The sequence below is a fragment of the Mesoplodon bidens genome (assembly GCF_964165515.1).
Source record: "Mesoplodon bidens genome assembly, chromosome: 4".
NCBI lineage: Eukaryota > Metazoa > Chordata > Mammalia > Artiodactyla > Ziphiidae > Mesoplodon > Mesoplodon bidens.
The window spans coordinates 99,639,831-99,663,278 of NC_138160.1; the positions used below are offsets into that span (position 1 = coordinate 99,639,831).

A 23,448-nucleotide genomic window follows, 5' to 3' on the forward strand; every position below is an offset into this window, starting at 1 on the left:
GAGAGGTAGGGGTGTGACTCCTCCAACCACTTGCAAAATGAGCGTTTCTTCAGAAATAGAAAGGGACTTCTGACATGGATCACCAAAACAGCAACAGACATCTACCACACCACTGGACTGGTTCATCCCACCCTGGTGTTGCCCTGTTTATTTACTTCCTTGTTCCCTCAACAAACGTCATTTCTTTTTTGGGGATCACTCTCTTGCCCCTCCTCAAGTGGGTAATGTCTCACTTACCCAGTGACCCAGTTTGGAGAAGATGATCTTTCATGGCCTTCCCATAATACCCTGTATTTCCCTCAGTAGTACCATGTTTTCATGTATTATGGCTATTAATTTTCTTTTCCTTTGCCTCCACTTCATTATAAGTTTTTTCAGAGAGCAACATGTGTGCATGTTTTGTTTTGTTTTTGCTTGACCTAGGGCCTCTTTTATATAGTAGGGCCTAATAAAGCATTGTCAAATTAATCAATTTAAAATGAGATTACATGATATGATGAAACTTTTTAGAGCAATGCTGAGAAGTTGTCTAGCCTCACTTTTACAGGAATAGTGCCTTCCAAAACTAGAGGACAAATCTATTTAGTGTTTCTTAGATTCTCCACTAAAGTACTTTTAATGGCAGAGGCAAAACAAGCATGTGTCTTTGATCACTGGGGTTGGGACCTAAGGTGGCTTATGAACATTTCAAATTGCCTTGAAGACTGAAGAAACCATTCTGAAACTAAAATGTATTGAGTGCTTCCATGTGCCAGGAACAGTGCTAAGCATCTGTTTATGTATATTATCTCATTTAACACTTGTTTAATAACCCTTTGTTTTAGTTCCACATAACAATTAAGAAAACTAAGATTCAAAGAGGTTAAAAACCATGCCTGAAACCACAAAACTAGAAAAGGTAGAATCAAGATTTGAATGGAAGCCGACTATCCATAGACCCTGGGCTTTCTACCGTGATGTGGTACTTCCAGGAGTGCCCAAAAGCTGCTCTCCCCCATCCTCGAGTAATCTTGGCACTCAGGAGGATGCTCTCTGTGGTCCTGTGTCCACTTGTACCCCATTTTTGAGAAGACAGGAGTGGAGAGACCAGATGTCTTAGAGGAGAAAGACAAGAGCCCAGGCTTGAGTACATCCTTCTACCCCTGATGCAGGAGATCTAGGAACCCAGCAGGACTGGGTGGGAGGTACCTGGAGCCTACCGCAGCAAGAGGGACCAGAGTTCCTGTGGGACAAGAGAGGGACCTCACTTTCTGAGCCAGTGGCGAGCTTGAGAACGGAGGGCTTGGATTCCTCAGGTCACTGATGTGAAGCAAGGTTCAATTCCGTGTGTGTTAAGTTATTACAACGGGGTGACTTTGTAGTATCCACTGAGTTTCAAGTTTCTTTAAAATCTGCAAGGACTATATACACATGTGAGTGATTCTCAGCACAGTTGTGTTCTACTCACTTAATTCGTCATGCCTCCTGATAATATGTTAATTTGTTGGGCATGTGCACAGGCATTGGCACTCTCAATTGTAGCCCTCCTCAGCTTTAGTATCATTTAACAGGTGCCTCATCTATTCCTCAGTGCTTCTGCAGTGGTTTCTCTGAGCTCCAGGTTGCTTTGAGTCCATCTCGCTAGAGACTGCCAGAGCTGGGGTCCCAATTCCTGGTGGGTTTTCAGGAATGGATCAATCGGAGCGCCAGTCAAGTGACTGAGATCAGTCAAGTGCCAGGACAAGGTATGCCTGAGCTTTGCTGCCCCCTCCAGCCCATGTGCCTTGCAGAACCTTGCCGGGATCTCGTGGTCAGCATTACCCCACCTCCCAGGAATTTTAAATCTTCAAGGAGACAAAAAGTAGAGACTTCCACTACAAAGAAGGGAACCAATACCTGTCAAAGTATTGATCATAGAAAAGTTCAGTTCCATGGTGGTGATTTATTAATATCCTCTTCTATAATCAGAAAGCTCAGTGGTATCGTTTAAGCTGCCCACACCAGGTGGTGTCCTCCCTGTTTTAGATAATCATGTTCATTGCTAAGCATTACCATACCGGTGTTCTCCCCTTTCCCCTCCCTTCCCTAGCCCTTGCTCTGCACAGGGAATGATGAGTTCAGAGGTGAAGCAGTAGTTTGGCTCTGACGAAATGCACAGCACTTGGTGCAGCTGACCTTGATGTCATTTATAATGTAGAAGGTGCAGCCTGTGCTCTAAAACACTGGACTTTGATGTGATTGTTTCCTTTTATATAGTCATTAGCCTTGGAGCACAATGTGCTGACAAGGACTAAAAATGGAAAATCCATTTAGAGATCTGTGCCATACTGTCTCCTCTACAGTGGACATCACTGATAACCTGGTATTGCCTGACACCCCCAGCTCTGTAAGCCAAATTATACCGGGGCCTTTTTCTTCCTCACTTCTGAAATTTTCATCAGACTGAATTTGCATCACACCTTTCTTGTCCTCACATTAGGATGCCTTGGAACAACCAGGATAAACAGGGATGATTAAATTCCCTGCTCCTGGGACTTCCCTGGAAGTCCAGTGGTTAAGGCTCCATGCTTCCACTTCAGGGGGCGCGGGTTTGATCCCTGGTCCGGGAACTAAGATCCCGCATGCTGCTCGGCGCAGCCAAAAAAGAACAAAAACAAAAACCAAATTCCCTGCTCCTGGTTGCTGATAATCCAGGAAGTAACCAAAAAATGGGTGGGTAAAAGAGAATGCAGTAGGGTGAGAGAAAGTCTCGGGGCCCACTGATTTCATTTCAGCATAATGCAGTGGCTAGATTTGCCACAAACCGTTTGTCAACATTTCCATCTGTATGAGAAAGATGCTAACAACTTGAGAAACATTGAGATGAACATGGTCGTATACTTCATTCAGTAGATTGTGCCTAAAAAGATAGTATAAGCTGAATTTTTTAAAAAATCAAATCAGTATATATATCTGAAATATTTAAGGAAGATGTACAGCGAGAAGCCTTTTATAATTAAAATGATTCCCCCTACAAATACAAGTAGAATCACCATGAATTTTTTTTTCTGGCCGCACTGCACAGCTTGTGCAGTGGTCAGCTTGTGCAGTGGGATTTTAGTTCCCTGACCAGGGATTGAATCCAGGCCATCAGCAGTGAGAGGGTAGAGCCCTAACTGGACTGCCAGGGGATTCCCCAGTCACCATGCTTTAGAGTTAAAAGCAACTTTGCAGGTCCTTTCGTCTAACCTCTTCATTTAGAAATGAGGAACTGAGGCCCAGAGAGGTGATGTTTAGGCCCTTTCTACCCACGTTGTGCCTGTTTGGCAAACAAGAAATTTTGCAAGCCTAGGTTTCAGCATCCCGGATTTTTGCATGAGATCTCCTGGAAGCAGGACAACCTAATCTGTTTGTGTGGGTGTCATTCATTACCTTTTGGGGGAATTTATTTCACCTTCTCTTATGTGTACCTCAGGAAAGTAAAAGATGAGGAGGCATTGTGAAATAAAATTTAGCTCTGCAATAGATCCTTTTAGATCCCTGGTTTTGAAGGTGATAGACTGAGTGAGAGGCAATTTAACAGTGAGCTCACTTGTTTTCATTCCTTTGAGAACATCACTCAGGAAAATTAGCTCAGTAGTTGGTTGGGCAGGGGTGCTCTTCCTTGGGGAGAAGGTGTGCATGTACGTGGGTGGGAAGGGAGTGGGCATTAGACACTGGACATGCAGTTGCAGGAGCAGATGGGCAGCCCACAGCCTGGTTTTCCCCGGAGCACTGTGGGCCCAGTGCATGCTGGGAGTCAGAACATGTTCTTTTTTTGAGAAGCAGCCCACTGCCCCCCCCGCCGCTGATCGAGATACCTGAAAGAGCAATTGCTTAGATCTTTTTTCTTCCAGTTTTGTTAAGATATAATTGACATGCAGCACTGTGTAAGTTTAAGGTGTACAGCATAATGATTTGACTTACCATCATGAAATGATTATCACAATAAGTTTAGTGAATATCTGTCATCTCATATAGATACAAATTTAAAGAAACAGGAAAAATTTTTTTTCCTTGTGATGAGAGCTCTTAGGATTTACTCTCTTAAAAATTTTCGTGGGCTTCCCTGGTGGCACTGTGGTTGAGAGTCCGCCTGCCGATGCAGGGGACACGGGTTCGTGCCCCGGTCCGGGAAGATCCCACATGCCGCGGAGCGGCTGGGCCCGTGAACCGTGGCCGCTGAGCCTGTGCATCCGGAGCCTGTGTTCCACAACGGGAGAGGCCACAACAGTGAGAGGCCCGCGTACCATTATAAAAAAAAAAAAAAAAAAGATTTCATATATAAGATATAGCAATGTCAATTATATTTATCATGTGTTTTAAATCTTGTTCTAAACCTTGAAGGAGAGTTAGGCGTAGATCTGTAGTGTGTCCTGAGTGACTGACCGCGGGGTGGGCAGTAAATGGCTGAGGGAGTGCTGCTCCGGGAATCTGTAAGACTGTAAATCCTGTGTTGTTAGGTTGGTACCTACGGTATTTACGGTTTTAAAGATGTATGGGGGTTTGTGTTTGTATACATAACATCGTCTGTGGACTTATATTAGAATTCAGTCTCCAGCTTCATCGTGACAAACAACATTTAATTATGTAGATAACTGGGAGTAAAGTTTCTTCCAAGGAAATGCTAAAGCATAGAGGCCACTAAGCGTAATGCCCTAAGTGACCAGGACAGCTTGAGGCCTGAAGCCTTAAGACTTCATGTCCCCAAGTCAGGGTTGACTGTCAGGAAGAAAATAAGGAATTCATGAACTTTCCTTCCCGTGTGACCTGCCATGTATCCTTGATGCCAGCTCACCTGGCCCAGGTATGTGTTTTCATGTGGCCCCCTCTGCTAGGCTGAGGAGCTGGGGACCAGAGGTGTCCCCAGAAGTACAGGCTGTTCTGCTCACCATGGACAGTCCTGTTTCCCAGGTGCAGCCTCTCTCCCTCAATCACTGCTGTCTTCCCTGGGATTCTCATAGCAACAAATGTTGGCTGAGTTAGTACTTCCTCTGGCGGGGCCTGGAGAAGCAGATTGTGTGTATAGAGGGCCCCGCCCTGACAGAACTCCTGGTTCAGGCCATCACACACAGGACGTGTGCATTCATAGGACAAAATACATGATGGGGAGCTTAGGATGGGTACAGGTCAGAAGATGGGGCAGCAGACCCTTTGAGAATCTAGAGGAGAGAGTGTTCACCAGACATTGTCGTGGGCAGCAGTGCCTTCACAGAGGGGTTAGCTGGGACTTCAGCAAGGCCCTTTAGGGGAGAGCAGAGGAGAGTGAAGGAAGGAGGTTTACGGCAGCGTGGAGTGGAGGGTTCATGGGCAGCGTTGGTGGGCTGTATTGCAGTGGTACACGGCGCCAGCCTAGAAGCCAAGCTGCTCAGAGGGACATTATGGGTAGCAGACAAGGCACTGGGAATCAGGAGACCAGCTGTACTCCTGACTTTGCCCTTGGTTGTCTGTGCAACCTTCAGTTGCTGATTAGTCTCTCAGAACTTCAGTTTCCTCATTAGAAAAATGAAGGCATTGACATTAGACTAAAGCATACCTGAGATACCATTTAGGAGGCAAACACAATTATTGTAAAGAACCGGGGGGGGGGCGGGGTTTGAGCTGGAATAGGGTAGGTGCAAAGTAGTGTTGTAGGAATACTAAGCTGACAAGAACCCTGGGTTGGTCTGGAGGATCAGCTGAGCCCTGGTAAAGGACCCTGGGCAGAAAAGTATGTGACTCTCCACTCAGAAGAGGAGAATTGATTTCCCTTATGTGATCTCTGAGGGTAAGATGGAAGAGAGAGGTGGGGGCTGGTCTGTGGAGTTAGTCTCTGAGAATACCCACTTTTATAAGGGAAAGAGCTAGATGTATCCAGTAAAGGAAACAGAAATAGAGACACTCAAGAGGTAGGAGGAAACCAAGGAGAGAACAGGGCTTTAGAAGCCAGGAGGATAAGAACCCCATGGAGGCAGTGGTCAGCCATGTCTAAAGAGAGGTGCTGTAGAAAATTGCTTTGCTGTCTTCTCCTTGGGCCTCAGCAAAAGCTTTGAGCCTGTATTTGAAGAGCTCATCTGCTAAGAATACCTCATGAGTGTTCCATCAGTATTTAGTGGACACCCTAGGAAATGAGGGAAGGCCTGAAGGGCCCAGGGGATGACTGCCCCAGCTGTGAGCAAGCACCCAGGCTCCTGAGGAAGGGAGACTTTGATCATCCTAGGACCTTCCAAGTCCTAGTTGCCAGTAGCTTCCTTCCTGATCTCCACCGCCATCACCTCTGACCTCTCCCTGTGGCATTGCACAAAATCAGCCCTGGTGCTTAAGGGTAAGAAGTGAATATAGGTAGAAAATTTAATCCAGCTCTTCATACTGGGAAAAAGTTTTGGCCAGTCTGAGAATTAGGGAATTTTTCTCTCTTCCCTTTCACCTTCACTTCCTCTCTGCCCCATTTTATTTATTTATTTTTTCTCCATATGACAGGAATGCATGTTTTGGAAAACCACTGGTGGTTCTGCCAGGGGTACCCTAGATTTGACATATACTCTGAAGCTCTGAGGGTTTTAGGCTCTTACATGTTAAATAGGATTTGAGCCACACTAGTAAGTTGAGCCATTCTGAGGAATTTTTAATCTCTCCTGAGGTGAGCACCAATGAGATAATGCTTGTATCATTGATTAGACAGCTTCACCCAGGAGGTGCTGGATAAATAAGGAGACTTATAATCACAAAGACAGAACTCACCCGTGGCCTACCTACAATATTTACCTGGTTAAGAAGTACTCATTTCCCATTCTGTAAAAAGCAAGCAAGGATGGGCTTGCTCCAAAGAATGTTTTTCTTCTGAAAAGTTACCTGATAACAGTAAAGTATTAGCGCACTGACTGTTCTCCTTATTGTAAAGCACTTACAAAACCATTTTCACCTTTGAGGGTTAAAATTAGAATTAAGTCAGTTATGAAACAGCTAGAATGAAAATGCACCCCTCTCCAGTATCACAAGTCTAAACCGTGGACTCAGGTTCTTCAGACAAAGGAGATAATTAAAGAAGGAGTCTCTCCAGAGTTTCCAAGGAGGTAGAATTCAGGGGCCAGTAGCGCCAACAAAAGGGAAGGAGAAGAACTACTGGGAAAAAGAATAGTGAAGGAAGTCGAGGGAGTGGCCATTTGGCAGGTTTTGACATTTCAAGGGAACAATGAGGAAGAAATAGTGAGTGGGAGGGAGGGGGAATGGCAGGCAGTGGCAGGCACAGGGTGGGACCCAGACTTGATGCGGAGCCTCCTAGGAGAGAGAGGGGAAGGGAGGTGTAAGGAAATAACTTGGAAATGGAAAAAAAAAAAAAGATAATTTATGCAACACTAGAGAGGCAAGAGACCACCGTGACTGAGGTGAGAAGTTTTGGCAGTTTATTTTGTTTGCTTGTGCAGTTAACAGGAGGTATGAAGGAGTGCTGGTCTCCAAAGTTAAGATGCAGCTTGGAGCCCGTGAACATAGTGGCGTTTGGAGGACACACAAGCACTCCAGTTCTTCTCAGGCAGGATTAATGCAGGGGCCCATAAACAAGGACGTGACATTGAGGAATGCTGCTGCTTTTCCAATGGCTAAATTGGGCCGGTCTGAAGCAAGGGCTGTGTTGTGTTGGCTTGGATTCCTAGTGACTTTCTACCGGGTTATAAAAATGATTTCCTCAAAAAGCTTGCCAATGGCAGATGATGAATTAGAAAAGCAGTAATGCCAGCCCGGCAGAGTCCTCTCAAAGCAGTCAGCCGTACCGTACCATCCTTTGGATGGAAGGCCAGTGGGACCTTTAGTGCATGGCTGTTGGAGGAGGAGAAAACCATCGTCACCCGTTCCCCCAATGAAGCTGCGCCTAATTTCTGCGGGCTTCACTCATTAGCAAGTCTCACTTGCTAAGTGAGCAAGCTCACTGAAGAATCTCAGGCGGAGGGTTTTTATGGGCAGAGCTGGTGTCCATTATTTGGCTCACACGATCATTTGCTCTGACTTGATGATCAAGGGGATAACCCTGGAAGTGCAGGAGCTGTTACTTGACGTTCTTGTCGTCGCCGTCCATCCCAGCATGCTTTGGGGCTGTTCCTCTGCCAGCGCTTGGGGCGGGGGCGCGGGGGGCGGGGAGGTGTTCCTTGTGCTTCTCAGCAGTGGAACTTCAGCGGGCTTGTCTCAGCATGTATAAGGGTTAATCAGGTAAATTATAACTGAAGCCTGACGTAGCCCTCAGGGCTGCTAGGGAAAGGGTCATTCTTACAATCCTTAATTGTATTCCTCTCTTTCTCAAAGATGGGATTTTTATGTAACATTATGGTGTTTGACCAGTGGATAAAGACATTCCTGATCTGTATTTCAGGCCCTCGTATTCTTGTTTCTTTAAAATTCTCAGGTGACCCTTCCTTTAAAATATAATTAGATTAAAATTAAACATAAAAAGGAATAAATTGATTCTGTCGTTGTTGCTTAGTTCCTTGAGATCTTTCTGCATCTTGGGGCATTTTTGTAAATGAAGATGTGGAATGTCAATTGGACTATTTCATCCAGAGGGGGAGTGAGAGAACTGTTATATTTGGTAGTAATACTGGAATATCACAGAAACTACCAGAAAATAGTCTCTTAGAGTAACACTGTATGTTCTTTTCTTTCTGTTTTGTTTTCCTGGCACCATCTATCCTTATTCTGTGAAATAGTCAAACCTGTTTTCCTTGTATATCTTTTAAAGCTTCAGTTAGCCAGATGTTTTTTAATGTTTGATGCTGTTTTTTATTCCATGAATGACTCAATTGACAGAATGTAAGCAGCTACTAAACTTGGCAGTTTGTCGCCATCATCATGCCCCTGGACAGGAAGTGTTCAGTATAGATATGACTAACCAGTTTCCAGCCTTAAAAATAAAGTGGGGGATTTCTGGACAGAATAGATCTTTGTCACTCAGTTCAACATGGCTGATAAGTGTGAAGCTCTCAGCAGCCACTTGGCTTTCTCACTTTTGCCAGACCATCACTTCACCTGATTTTTTCTGTTATACAGATTGAAACTTTATGGTGTTGGTGGATTTTTTTTTTCTTTTAATGAAATAAGAGGATATTTGAATAGACGTGAGAATCAGCTTGAGTCAGTTTTCTCTCCTTGTTGCCTCCTTTATTTTTAGCTCCTTTGAAATCATCACCCTTCTGAGGTAGGTAATGGGGAAATAATCTTCACCTGCGTATGTAGCAGCTTAAACTGAAAGCGTCAAGGACGTGCCCAGACAACTATATACTCAAGACTTGTCTTCTTGAATCTAAGGTCTACTTGAAGCAGCATTTTTTCCCCCCAAGTTATTTCCAATCATTCTAGTGATTCTTCGATTTCTTTTGTCAGATAGCCCCTTAGCAACTTAGGAAGAATCTATACTATTTTGACAGATACCAAAAGGTTTTTTAGCACCTCTCTGCCTACAGTTATTGTTTCAGGACTTCAAAGACAACTTCATATTTTATTTTGTCTTGCTGTCTCTCTAAATAACATAACTTTCCCTCTCCTAATACAGTTTTTTCTCTCCTTTCTTTCTTATTCTAAACAGCATTTTTTTTTTCTTTTTGGTCTTAGGGATTTAAGAAGTCTTAATACCATGTTCTTTGGAAATGCTGAATTAGAGACATTTATTAGATGAGAGTCTCTAACAACAACAACAAAAAAGTGTTTCTCTTAACTCTGTGCAGGTGTTTGAGCTTCTATTTGTTTTTCAAATAAGAAACTTGCCAGGGAATGATGATTTAAAATACAAAATGCATGCAAAATATTTTTAGTTTGGGTTAGGGTGAGGTCAGTAATGGTTCTTTGGGACAACTCAGCTTTATTTGCCAAATTTAGAAATAAATCATAAATTTATAAAGAGCGGGATTCTAGTTACCATGCTTGAGCAGAATGTGGCTGTGACTCTGAAATGATGTTTCTTCTCCTGTGGTCCTCCTTACTGTCTTCTCTGTTTTCGAGCTCGAGGCAGGACAGAGTAGAATAGTCCCTGCTATGCCTTGGATTAGAACTTGATAAAAATCAAGTCTTTTAAAAATATAGGACTCCTGTGCTCCAAATAACCTATACCTGTTCTAGTCAGATGTTTTCAGTGGGAAAAGGGGAACTGTGTATACAAGCCAAACTTTCACTGAATAAAATGATTCCCTGATCTGAAATGTTAATCTTCTCTACCTTTGTCGTGAAGACTACTTCTCTATCTTTGTCGCCTTGTTGTGGCAAGACTCTTCTAGTTTTTATGATGTTGGGCGCAGTGTAGGGAAATGGAAAATGCTTGGTAACCAATGAAGTGTGAGGGTAGACATATGGTCCAGAGGGTAAAATATTTTGCAGAATTTAAACCTCTGCTATTTTCATGAGATTGATGGATCATCCAAACATTGATGATGAGTCATCATCTGGCCTTGCTGTCTGGGTTTTAGGTCCAGGAGGGGAGTGTGCTCGGTAGGTGGTTATATCATCCATGGTGCCAGCTGTCAGCTGAAACCAAGATGGACATTCAGAATATACTGTGCATATGAGGGGCATTTAAGAGAAGGCCTATTAGGACTTTCTTTTTGCTGGTTCCTTTGAGGCCTTCAGGGTGATAATCAGTCTCTTACCTAGTGTTTTGAGTCACAGTGGTCATGCCTAGGCTCAGCACAGACCCATGGGTGGGCTTTAACCAGACCAGATCTGTCTAGGCTGCTGGAGTCTGTAACAGGCTAACTTATTACTCTGTTGAGAAGTTGATGGGAACTGGAGAGTTGTCTTTCAAATTTGGGTCAGGTGGGCTTCATTATCAGCGCGCTTCTGGCACATCTTGTGGGGCAATAGAAAAGGGAGTGTTTTAGGCAACTCTTGTGTTTGAAATACCCTTTGTTTTTCTCACTAGTTTTTTGTAGTTTTTGTTGCCACAGAAGCATCTCTCTGTTTCAGCTCATTGGAATTATACATCTGTGGAGTTCTTCTTTCGTTCCAGCCATTGTAGCTTATCACTAGTTAAATCAGTTTAAAATAAAAAGCAATTTTAGGAGAAAGATTAGAGAAGAAAAAGATGTTCGTTGATTGAGGGACAGAGAAACAGTGGGCAGATCCAGATGTAAAACGCTTTGGGGCTGGGTGAAGCCTTCTAACAACTAAAATCTCATCTTTCACTTATTTATATCTAGAAGATAAGAAATGGACTTAATCAGAATTTGACAGCAAATGAAAGGCCTCAGCCCTCTTTAACCATGCACATACGTGCTCAGAAGTTCTATAAAATAATGGATGATAAAGGCAAACGGCTGATCAAAATAATATGAATTGTGCCTGAAAAGAAAATCTTGCCTCTAAGACCAGGAGGGCTCCCAAAGTGGCCACTGCTTTGCCTTGAGCCCAAAGACAAAGGAATAACTGTTACTAAGACCTCTACTGACCCAACACCAGCCTTCAACTAGTGTTCCAGGCATTTTTCAGCTATCCCTCATGATGAAAAAAAATACTGTATTAAAATATTTCAGATTCTTTTTCCTCCATCAGAATGCAGTGAGCTGTAAGTCAGCTCAGGAAAAGATGACCCAACCTCTGACCCCTTGATACTTTATTAGGAGCCATTAAAACTTTGGAGACCTGGGAGATTATTGAGGCCTACATTTGGAACCTAGAATCTTAATCCAAGAATTCTAAAACATTCTCTTTTTTTTTTTTTTTTTTGGCCTGTATCTAAGGTTGCTCTATTTTGTGATAATACCAATTTAATGGAAGAAAAATACTCATAGATGCTAGACACTTGCTATTCAAGAATTAAATTTCTTTTGAGGTTAGCTAGAGTCTCTAAACATTCATTTAAACATGGTTTCTAAGTTTCAGTGGGGTCAGTATGGCATATGGTTTTATTTTATTCTGTAGTATGTAGTGGAAAAAGATTTCATTTTGATTTGTCAACAGGGAAAATATGGCAGAATTCATTTTGGATATTTCCTATAGATTGTGCCCTGCATTGGAAAGTGGGTGGAGTTCTGGCATTTGTGTATTTGTATGTTTTGGGGAAATAAAGGTACAGAGAAGCACTTGTCCATTGCCTAAATAAAGACTAACTGTACAGCTGACAGCTTAAAAATACTGTATGAGATGACATTTCATGTCCAACAGTAGCATCTGTTTCCTTCATTCTAAGATCAACAAATGGCATTAAAAATGGATGCTGAAAGGGGCTCCCCTAGTGGCGCAGTGGTTAAGAATCTGCCTGCCAATGCAGGGGACACGGGTTTGAACCCTGGTCTGGGAAGATCCCACATGCCGCGGGGCAACTAAGCCCGTGCACCACAACTACTGAGCCTCTGCTCTAGAGCCCGTGAGTCACAACTACTGAGCCTGTGCTCTAGAGCCCGCGAGCCACAACTACTGAAGCCCATGTGCCTAGAGCCCACACACTGCAACAAAGAGTAGTCCCCACTCGCCGCAACTAGAGGAAGCCTGCGCACAGCAACGAAGACCAAACACAGGCAAAAGAAAAAAAAAAGGATGCTGAAAATGTAAGAGGAAAAGCCATTGTTTCTGGCAAATTTGTTAACTCCCCTCACCATCCTTTTCAAAGCAGGAGTAGACTGAATGACATGAATTGAAAATTAACAGGAGATTAGTTCAAGGGGGAAACTTTTCGGTTAGGATAGATTTAATTTTCAGATTTAGAAACTGACTCAAATCATACATTCTAAAGACTTGATTCATCTTTTTCCTAAGCATGTAATCTTTACAATCTACATTGTCTCGCCTTAGAGATAAATTCAACATTATTCTTCTAAGATATCTTCTATTTTTGCAGGAATGAGGGTATTAGAAATCATATGAAAAAGAAAATTTCAAAAAAAGTAGATTGTCTTTCTCCATAGAAACAATGCTTTAATTGGAGGTTCTGTTATTTATCAATATAAAATAACCACTAGATATGATCAGGAATATTTCCCAAGAACAAAGATATGATCATAAAACTTGCTAATCATTTGACTCAGAAAATTTTATTTCTAGCCTTATAAATGAGCATCATGTGCACCATGTGTACTGATCTTATAAGGCCTCCAATCTTTTAGAAGATTAATCTGGATACCATAAAAGTACAAACTTGAGCATCACAAATTGTCTCCTAATATATATATATATATATATATATTTTATTATTATTATTATTTTTTTAATGTTAGGTTAGTAGGCACTGCTTTTATTTGCCTGTGGAAATCTTTGTCCTGTGTCTCTTTATCAAGTTGAGCCAGGTAGTGTGAACCGATTCTTCCCGGGCATGTGTGACACCCCGAGTCATCACAGAAGGTGCTCAACCCCTCTGTCCACCCCAGAAACAAAGCCTAGACACCTAACCCCCTTCCCAGCCTGCTAGGCACACTTCCTTACCTTTAAAACAAAATCTGACCTAAATAGGATAGCTCTTACTTAGCACACCAATAGTAATTGTATTCAGTGCTTTATAAAATCCTCAAATTTAAGAAAGAACAAAGGTATGCAGTTATTTATCCCTGTGTCTTTCACCATATTGGGCACTTTATCTATTAGGACATGTTTTAGTTCATTTAGAAACTGGTTTGCAATTTTTTAAAGTCACTTCAAAACTCTCCTTGCTGGGGATGTCAAGACAGGCATATGCCAGGAATCTGACCAGGTGTAAGTTAATGCCAGTAGCTTTCACCAGAGAAGATTACGTAGTATGGAAGACCTGTCTCTGTCCTTGAGGGGCTTTCAGTCCGGAGAAGATGTCAGACGTGTACACGAGGAAGTACATACAAGGGGGATGCCACATCCGGGTTAGAGAGGTTCAGGAAGGGCTATCCGTGGCCGAGACATCTGAGGCACAACTGTTGAGGTGAATGCATTGGCAGGAAGCTTTGGACAGGATTTCCCAAAATGTGGTGCATGTACCGTTGGTGGCGGTACGGTAAATGATTTTAGGAGGCCGCAGGCACAGAGTTAGATCATCTTCAGTAACTTTACAAGACGATTAGTCCCTTTCAGCTCCCTTGGAATCCTTTGCATCATTCCCAGAGAATGCCTGTTTGGGGCTGTGTGACCTTTGCCACCTTATTCACACTGACTCACCCCTTTTGTGCCACGCAGGTAGACATGGGGCTCATGGCCTTTGGCAGACAGCGATATCTGGCTAGAAATGAACAGTAATGGGGGGGGGTTCCTCATTGAAATAATTTTTTGATTTAACAAATTTTTAATGATTTTTATGATTATGGTATATTTAGGGGAGGAGTACCAGTTTCCATTCACATTGTGTATATGGTTCCTTTTATAAATAAATTTTTTTAAATAACAAGTAACCAGAGGGAAATAAAATACAGATAGTAAGTAGAAAACAAAGGCAAGTATTTGCAGCAACACAGATGGACTTTATGCGAAGTGAAATAAGTCAGGCAGAGAAAGACAAATACTGTATGTTATCAGTTATATGTGGAATCTAAAAAATACAATAAACTGGGCTTCCCTGGTGGCGCAGTGGCTGAGAGTCCTCCTGCCGATGCAAGGGACACGGGTTCGTGCCCCGGTCCGGGAACATCCCACATGCCGCGGAGCGGCTGGGCCCGTGAGCCATGGCCGCTGAGCCTGCGCGTCCAGAGCCTGTGCTCCGCAACAGGAGAGGCCACAACAGTGAGAGGCCCGCGTACGGCAAAAAAAAAAAAAATACAATAAACTAGTGAATATTACAAAAAACAAGGAGACTCACGGATATAGAGAACACAGAAGTGGTTACTAGTGGGGTGGGGGAGTGGGAGGTACAAACTGTTGGCTTAAGGATGTATTGTCCAGCATGGAGAATATAGCCAAAATTTTGTAATAACTGTACATGGAAAGCAGCCTTTTAAAATTGTGTAAATTTTTTTATAAAAAACAAAACAAAGGCAAGTTGTGACAGTGGTGCTCAAAGGATGAGGGTTTAGAGTGCTGCTCAGGTACATACAGGATGGCTTCTTCAGTGAAGAGAGAGATTTCAGCAAATATGCTGGGGTGGAAAATGCAAGGCATTTGGAGGGAAAGGTGAGTCTAGAAGGTGGTGGAAGCCTAGATATGTGTTGACAAGTCAGAACTAGGAAGTCTTCTTGCTCAGCTTGATTGCCAGCTAGGGGAACAGAGGGCTGCGAGCGCTTTGGAATCACTGCCAGAGTCACACCCAGGTCTGAAAAGTGATTCAGAAGGATTTGAGTCCCTGAGCCTTTAAAGCAGGGCTGGCTAACTCACAGGTCTTGGCTCATTTCCTGGCCTCTGTTGGCATGTGGCCAGGTGGTAAACTGGACAGGACCTGTTTCTTACCCCCTTGTACCCCCTGCCCCCAAATGTTACCAGAAGGTCAGATTTTTCTTGAGAAATGGGAAATGTGAATTTTTAGGTCAATGCTCCCAACTTTTACATGGTGTTTACTAATTAGAAAAACAAAATTAAAACATTATGAGGGCCCATTTTGGGGTTGATGAAAGTGTTCTGGAACTAGATAGTGATGATTGTTGCCCATTGTGAATATAATAAAAATCACTGAGTTTTACCCTTTTCAGATGGTTACAATGGTGATTTTTATGTGATATGAATTTTATCTCGGTTTTAAAAAGAAAAAAAATTATGGGGGCCCAACCAAAATGTGTTGCCAGCCCAAAGTTTGTAAGCTCTGTTTTAAATGGAGGAATTATTCTTTGCTACTTTTGATAATCCCAAACCACCTTTCCCCCAGGAAGCCAGCGACCAGGAGTTAATGGGGGTCACATTGTAACCCTGCATTAACCTCTGGGCCTCTTTTTTCCGCCTGTGGTCTCCATGGCTTCTTCTATCTCTGAAAGTAGGACTGGTGACAGAAATGGGGAGAGGTGGGATGGTGGCCTTAATTCTGGAGCACTGAGTGAGTGGGTGGAAAGACAAAACTACAGAAAGGTGGGCGCTGCCAAAGTGTTTCAGAGAAGTGATTTATTTTGTTGTTATTTGGCAACTGGTGGTAAAATTGATTGGTTACGTTATTTGCCAAAGTTTATTTTACCCAAATATCTACCATTAGGGAAGTAATCCATCTCTAAGACAGCAAGTTAATGTACTTAGGGAAACGACTTTTAGTTCTTAAAAGAGATTGACTATAATGACCTTTTTTAGTTATTTTCTTTAACGGAAAAATGAGTTTAATATACCAAGTATGACTCAACATGAAAGAATTATGATTATTTTAACAAAACTATTTGGCTCTATTATTTTTAATTCTAAATATAATTTGAAGTTAGCCAATTTCAATAAGGACAGAATAGAAAACTTAAGATTTTTATATTATAACCCTAACTCAATTTTCAACTTTTTCTTTAACAAACTAGCAAAGAAAGGTAGAGTTTATGCCTTTTTAAATTTCCAGTTTCTTATGAATTTATCCATAAAAAATGCCTTTTTAAATCTTAAAAAAGCAACATGTCTCTGAAAAACAGAATTATCGTATCTCTGCAGAGTGTGGGTTATTCAGTAATTTTTACCAGTTTCAAGTGTTATCAAAAGATGATTTTTTTTTTGGATGCCTATCTTAAGTTACGAATGGACTCATTTAGAATAAACTTTTTCCAAAGGATTATATTGCAATATTCGTTTCTTAGGTAAATTTGAGATATGATATTTGAGGTATGCTACCTAATTAAAGTATTTGAGATATGCTACCTAATTAAAGTATTTGAGATATGCTACCTAATTAAAACAATTCATTTATAGTTTCTTATGTCTTATAAAAAACCAGTACTCTTTTCCCACTCCTCCCCTGGCTTCCTGTTCCCCCAGAACAACCTGGGAATTTTTTGACCCAGCAGATACATTTTAAAGATTAATTGAGCATTTATTGTGGCAAGGAATAAATAATAAATTATAACTGATCACAAAGATTTTACTTTCTGACAGGGTTAGTCAATAAAGTCTTCAAGGAAGATATATTTGGGAAGGATCATTGAGGAATGGATAGGATTTCACCCAAGACGGCTCCCGCTTGCTTCCTTCAAATTTCTGCTCGAATGTCACCTTTCCAGAAAGGCCTTCCCTGACTAAAATAGCAGGGATAAAATAGCATAGTCTCCCCCTCACCCCCACTGTCTCCTCACCACCCCCCAGCAAAAACACACACACTCCCTTTACTTTTTTCTAGCCCCTGCCACTATTTGACCTGTTTATACACATTTGTTTAATGTGTCTTAGGTTTTGTGTCTTAGGTTTCCCTCTACTAGAATCTATGCTTCTAGAGAGCAGGCATTTTGGTGCTCAGTAAAAAATGTGTTAAGTGAATGAATGAGTGACTGGATGGGAGAAGGCTTTTCTGCTAAAAGTCTGTTTACTGTGTAGCGCTCCAAACTGGTATGGAAAATCCAAGTTCAACTTCTCCCAGGATATTTAGAAATTTGGCAAATTCATCACCTCTCTGAGACTCAGCGAACACATTCTATAGAAATTAGGGGGAGATTTTGATGCCTGTAACTAAATAACAAGTGTTATGAAAACAAATTATTATTACTCTTAACCTTCCTACCTTTTTCCCCAGCAGACCTTCCGTAGACACTCACTGACCATACATAATTTAGGTTTAAATTATTTCTAAAATCCATGGGACTTGCACATGCCCTTCAGTTTCTGACATACAGGTATACTGCGGGGCAGAATTCTAATTCCAAAGAGCCCATAGGAGTTCCGTAGGTTGGCTCTGAAATGTAGTCCCATTTATTTCTGTAAGGAGGAGTCATCCACACAAATGGCTGCCGAGCCCGGGAGCTGAATGTAACTGGGTGGTGATGGCCAGGGAGGACCTGTGGTAAACCAGGCAGGGTGTTCTCCTTCTAAAGGCGGCAGCCACAACTTACCTCAAGACCACGGTTGCCGTGTGGGAATGTGGGCCCGTTTTGGTCAGGTCTTATGATTATTAAAGAAAAAAAAATCAAAACCACAGATTTTGAGGTTAAATTTTTCAATTTTTTAAAACGTGGACCACTAACTCTAAGAATAATACAACACTGTACAGGCCAAACAACGGGGTGTCCAGGTTACAACCTCTACAAGGCATCCTGGTCTAAATAAAACAATGGAGGATACCTGAGCATTAAGAGCAGGGAAAAAAGGTTAGAAAGGGGGGTAGAAACCACTTACCGCTGGAGGTAGCCAGCGGTAAGCACACTGGGTTTTCTTTTTTCAGGATATCCTGGAGTTTTAGAGCTTCAGTGTATCTTGATACTTGGAATGAGATAGTTCACCTTAAGGGGCCCAGCAAATCGCATCTTACCATTTGCTTACCTTTAATGGGATCTGGCCTCTTACGGCTTGACATGGCTATAAAATGCTGGACTAGCTTAACCTTTTCATACAGTTATTGCGGAAAGGTTTTGTCAAGAATGTGGGGAGGCTATGCCAGGATACATATTTGACAGATGCCCAAGCTGAGGCCAAGAAGTCACTGCTCCTAAAATACTCAAACAGATGGCTTTGGGATATTTTCATGAAAGATTCCAGAACATTTGCTGTAGGGATTGAGTTAGCTAAATATGGTTACTTCACCAAACAAAAGTGGCTGGTCATTCTGTATGTTCTGGCAAAGGACAGTGGAGAAAAGCAGTAGACAAAAAAAAAGAAAAGAAAATGTATATTGTCCATGGAGTATAAATAAATTTATTTGTTAAGCTCTAGATATATGAAATTGAATTGATTTCCTGACACATCTTCATGAATTGCTGGAAAAGATAGTGATAGGTTCCATGGAAGCAGATTAGAGCAGTGGGGTTTGTTTCACTCCATGGTAGCTGGAGGGCAGGTGTTATGCACTTTGAAGAATAGAGAAATGAATAGAGTGGTACCTTAGTTGTCAAGGATTATAATCAAGTAAGGTAAGGTAGGAATTTAATTCTCCCACGAGGCAGAAAATACACTAGAAGAGGGAACACTTTATTCTTTTCTTTGGATTTGGGAGATTACTTCGCCGCTGGATTTGGAAAACCTTCTTGGAAGAGGTGGTGTTTAAACTGAGCCTTAAAGGACGAGCAGGGCTTTTTCAGGAGTGGAGCAGGGTGGACACATAATTTTTATTTTCTTTATTTTTTTTTCTCTTCTCTGATGTGTAAGACCCATCCGCCTTATTTTTTGGTTCAAGGAGTTGCTTTATCTTGGGGAGCAGATAAGCTTTAAAAAGTGGGATTATGCAGCTGGCTCAGCAACATCACAGCATTTGATAGAAAATTCATAAATAGCAAACATTCTCTTAATTCCACTTTTCTTACAGAGCAGCCATGCACCATAGTTGGCTGCCCTGTACCTCAGCTCTGCCCCTCATTCAGTGCCCTTGGACAAGTCCCTTGACGGCTGAGCCTCAGTTCTCTCATCTGCTCCCTCAGGGTTAAATAATAATAAGAGGACGAAACCAGAACAGACCCTTTCATAAACACATGGAAGTGTTATAGTGCAAATATTTTGCATTCTGTGGAGTGCCATGCAAATGTCAGCTGTAACTTGGCTGTCTGGTTGTCTTTGTTATAGGGCCAGGAGACCAGAAAGGGTGTGTTGACCATGGATGCCAGTTTTAGGGGCTGGTTCGATAACTAAACTGCACTCCAGTGTGTTGGCTTTTAAAGTCTGTTACTGGTTTTTGAAGCCCGGCGTGAATATAAATATTCATCAGTTGCCAGGGCCTCTGGCAGGATGCGAGAACTTAGGGAGTGGAAAAGTGTAGAGAATCGTGGAGCTTGTTTAGAGGATTTTCCTCCACAATCTGGTGGAAGCTTGAATTATATCAACAGTGGAAAGGCTTCATGTCCTCAAGAAAATATGTAAATAAACCCAGCTTAATTGAAAAGTCTTCAAGAAAAATATATGGTATCCTAATCCAATGTAATAAATAAGGAAGGGTTCATTTAATTTAAAAAGAAAAAGAATAGTTCACTAAAGTCAGTTTGGTATAAACACTTGTAGGATATTTTTATTTAATTTCAAACCCATATGAAGCTTAGTGATAGAGTTATTAGGCCCTGTTCAAATTTTGGTTAAAGTATCATTTAAAGAGACTAACTTTTCTATTCTCTTTAAGGCTTTAATATAATAAGCTCTATTCTGAGAACATTTTCTCTGCATTCTGTGCACAAGCTCACGTCTACTTTGGGGTGAAAAAAATTTGAGTGGGGAGTTACATCTGTTCATAGGCTACTTACAGCATGTCTTCATGGCCAAAGTATGTCTACTGGAAAATTGTAAAGTACAGCATTGTAGGAGTACACCTCAGAGTAGGGGTCCTCCAACTTTACTCTCCCTCAGAACCATCCATCAGGGTGCTTCTTCCAAATGCAGCTTCTTAGACTGCAGTCCTGAGGATTCTGATTCAGTGGGTCTGACAATCTGCATTTCGAAGAAAGCTCCAGGCCCTTCTGATGCACATGGGCCTTGCCACGGAGAATGCTGCCCAAGTACCTGCTGTATCTGTCCTCTCCCTGCCAGTGCTTTCTCACAAACTGAGTACCTTTGTAGTAAGTTTTCCTGGGCCTCGACAACAAGCTATACATAGTTTGTGTTTAAAGTTTCTCTAAAATCCGTAGGACCCACATGCATCCTTGGGTTTCTAACATATAGATAGGTATGCTGCTGGGCAGAATTTTTAATCCCTAACTCGCCTGTAGGAATTCTGTAGGTCAGCTCTGGAATGCAGTCACATTTATTTCTGTAAGGCAGAATCTTCTTTTTCTTTTAAGGCAACCTCCTGGGTCAGTCTCCACTTGTGAAACCTTCTGCAAACCTAGTTTCCCTCCATCACCCCTTCGAGCAAAATTATCATTCCCTCTCTTTGCTACCGTCACTTTTTTTTTTTTTTTTTTAAACCTCAGTATTTTTTTTTTTTAAGAAGATGTTGGGGGTAGGAGTTTATTAATTAATTAATTTATTTTTGCAGTGTTGGGTCTTCGTTTCTGTGCGAGGGCTTTCTCTAGTTGTGGCAAGTGGGGGCCACTCTTCATTGCGGTGCGCGGGCCTCTCACTATCGCCTCCTCTCTTGTTGCGGAGCACAGGCTCCAGACGTGCAGGCTCAGTAGTTGTGGCTCACGGGCCTAGTTGCTCCGCGGCATGTGGGATCCTCCCAGACCAGGGCTCGAACCCGTGTCCCCTGCATTGGCAGGCAGATTCTCAACCACTGTGCCACCAGGGAAGCCCACTACCGTCACTTTTAGGATTCTGCCAAGCTGTGTGCTCATCTGCCCCGCACCCCAATGCCACATTAAACTGAGTGTCCGGAGAGAACTGGAGAGAAAGGATCGGTCGTTTATCTCTGAAACCACAACATTATAAACACTCAGAAATTTTTTTGCGGTACGCGGGCCTCTCACTGTTGTGGCCTCTCCCGTCGCGGAGCACAGGCTCCGGACGCGCAGGCTCAGCGGCCATGGCTCACGGGTCCAGCCGCTCCGCGGCATGCGGGGTGTTCCCGGACCGGGGCACGAACCCGTGTCCCCTGCATTGGCAGGCGGACTCTCAACCACTGCACCACCAGGGAAGCCCAACACTCAGAAGTTTTGTTGAATGATTCGTGTCTTCAGGTTAATGTCCTCTCTTCTTTCCTTACTCCTGTTTCACAAGTCATGATCACAACACTCGATCATCCCATACCAGCCGATCTTCTACAATATCTACCTTAAGAATAACGATGACAACATTAACGACAACAGTAATAATAGTTCACCTTAACTGACGCAATTTTTAAATATCTGGCACTATCCTAAGCACTTTATATGGATTATTCTCATTTAATCTTCATAACAACCTCAGGTATCCTCATTTGCATATGGGGATACTGAGGCACAGAGAGGTTAGGTAATTAGCCCCCGGGACACGAGCACTCAGTGGCAGAACCAGGCTTCTGACCCAGACGGTGTGCCTCTGGAGCCCACGTTCACAGTCACCACATTACCTGGCTTTGCCTGACTCTCTTTGCACGAGACAATTGTGAATCCATCCCAGAGGGTTAGCAAGAACTCAAGTCAGTTTGTTAGCCAATGATTTTCACTGACCTTATCCTACAAATTTGTTAATGGGTCATCTGAGAAGTTAGTTTGGAAAACTTGGGTAGGTAAAGTTAAAATGTTACTTTACTGCACTAATCCTCAAGACCTCTAATATTATTAGTACATTTTTTGCAACTCAAATGGGACCTTTGTATACACCGTTTCCCAAATGTATTTAGCTCAAGGGAATCACCCCTCCCACCCCCTACTTAAGACTCTTAACTTCTTGAAGAATTAGGTTTTTGTTGTTTTTAACATAATTCGGAATAAAAGCTGGCTAGTGCTCTTGTGGGGTTCCCAAGAAAGTTCTCAGGTCCTAAATATTTGGGTAACCCTTACTTTTGACCCTTTCTTATTTAGTCTTGAGTGTCTTTAGTGCTTGAGTAGTTAAGGAGTCTTTAGTGACCACTTACATTTACCTGCTGGAACAATCACAGATTTGTCGTCATAGTGTAATTACTAATAGTGCCCCTTTCGAAGGGATCCCATTTGGATGATAAACTCTGCACAATTGCTCTAATCATAACTTCACCCTCCCCCAATTAAATAAAGACCTCTGTTTCATACTTGCTACCTTCTCACCACTCACTGAAGGACTCTTATTGCTACCACATGTATGGGAACAAAGGTAATAGCCATGTGCCTCTGGCATCTCACCATTTTATGTCAGAGTCATGCAAGGAATTATAGAATTCCATAAACTGGAATTACCCAGTTTATAGTCTCTCATCACTCAAAAGTAGCATTTCTTAAGAATTGCAAGCCTTTAAGACTTCTTCACCTTGCTCAGAATCTATCTATTCATATATATGCTTATCCATGCAGAAGAGACGGCAACTCTGAAAGGATACCAAAAGTCTAAAAATAGTTCTTACCTCTGGGCAGCAGTGGTTGGCATCAGTACTGTGTAGTGGTGGCAAAGCTGAGAGAGACTTCTCACTTTAAATATTTACACTCTGGCTTTTGAGTAACGTGAGCATATTATTCTTTTTAATTATATATTTCAATGTTTTAAAACAATTCTGAGTTTTCCCTGGAAATACAGGCTATTTCAAGCCCAGCTGGGTTGATCTACCTTATGGAATCCATATCTTTCCTCCAAGGGAGACCTGGTCTCTTTTTTTTTCTTTTATTTCACTTCACTTAGTCAAATATTATTAGGTCTTCTCATACTTCAAGAGAGAGCTTTTTTTATGCTTGTGTGTTGTAACATAAGTCTTAAGAGAATAGCTTGGAATTGGACATATCTGGGATCAAGTTCCTCTCTTCCACTTACTGACTGTGTGGCCTTAAGAGAGCAACTTAATTTCTCTCGGCCTCCGGGCCTCCGTTACCGTATCTGTAAATGGGGATAATGACAACCTCCCTCTTGGGATTGTTGTGAAATTTCAATAAGATAATGCATATTCTAGGCAGTTCTGGGGATAATGCAGTATAAGTTCAAAATATGGTG

General features: G+C 42.2%; 1 protein-coding gene across 9 annotated transcripts in view; it reads left to right on the forward strand.

The window, feature by feature from the left end:
* Positions 1-23,448, forward strand: part of TNFAIP8 (TNF alpha induced protein 8) — a 125,155-nt gene that overhangs the window by 91,472 nt on the left and 10,235 nt on the right. Inside the window, exon 1 of one of the 9 annotated variants that reach the window (XM_081230877.1) lies at positions 7,301-7,361. The exons of the other annotated variants lie outside the window; for them this stretch is intronic. The gene's annotated coding sequence lies outside the window, so the exon portion shown is untranslated. Of the gene's footprint in view, positions 1-7,300; positions 7,362-23,448 lie in introns of those variants that run through there. 9 annotated transcript variants of the gene reach the window in all.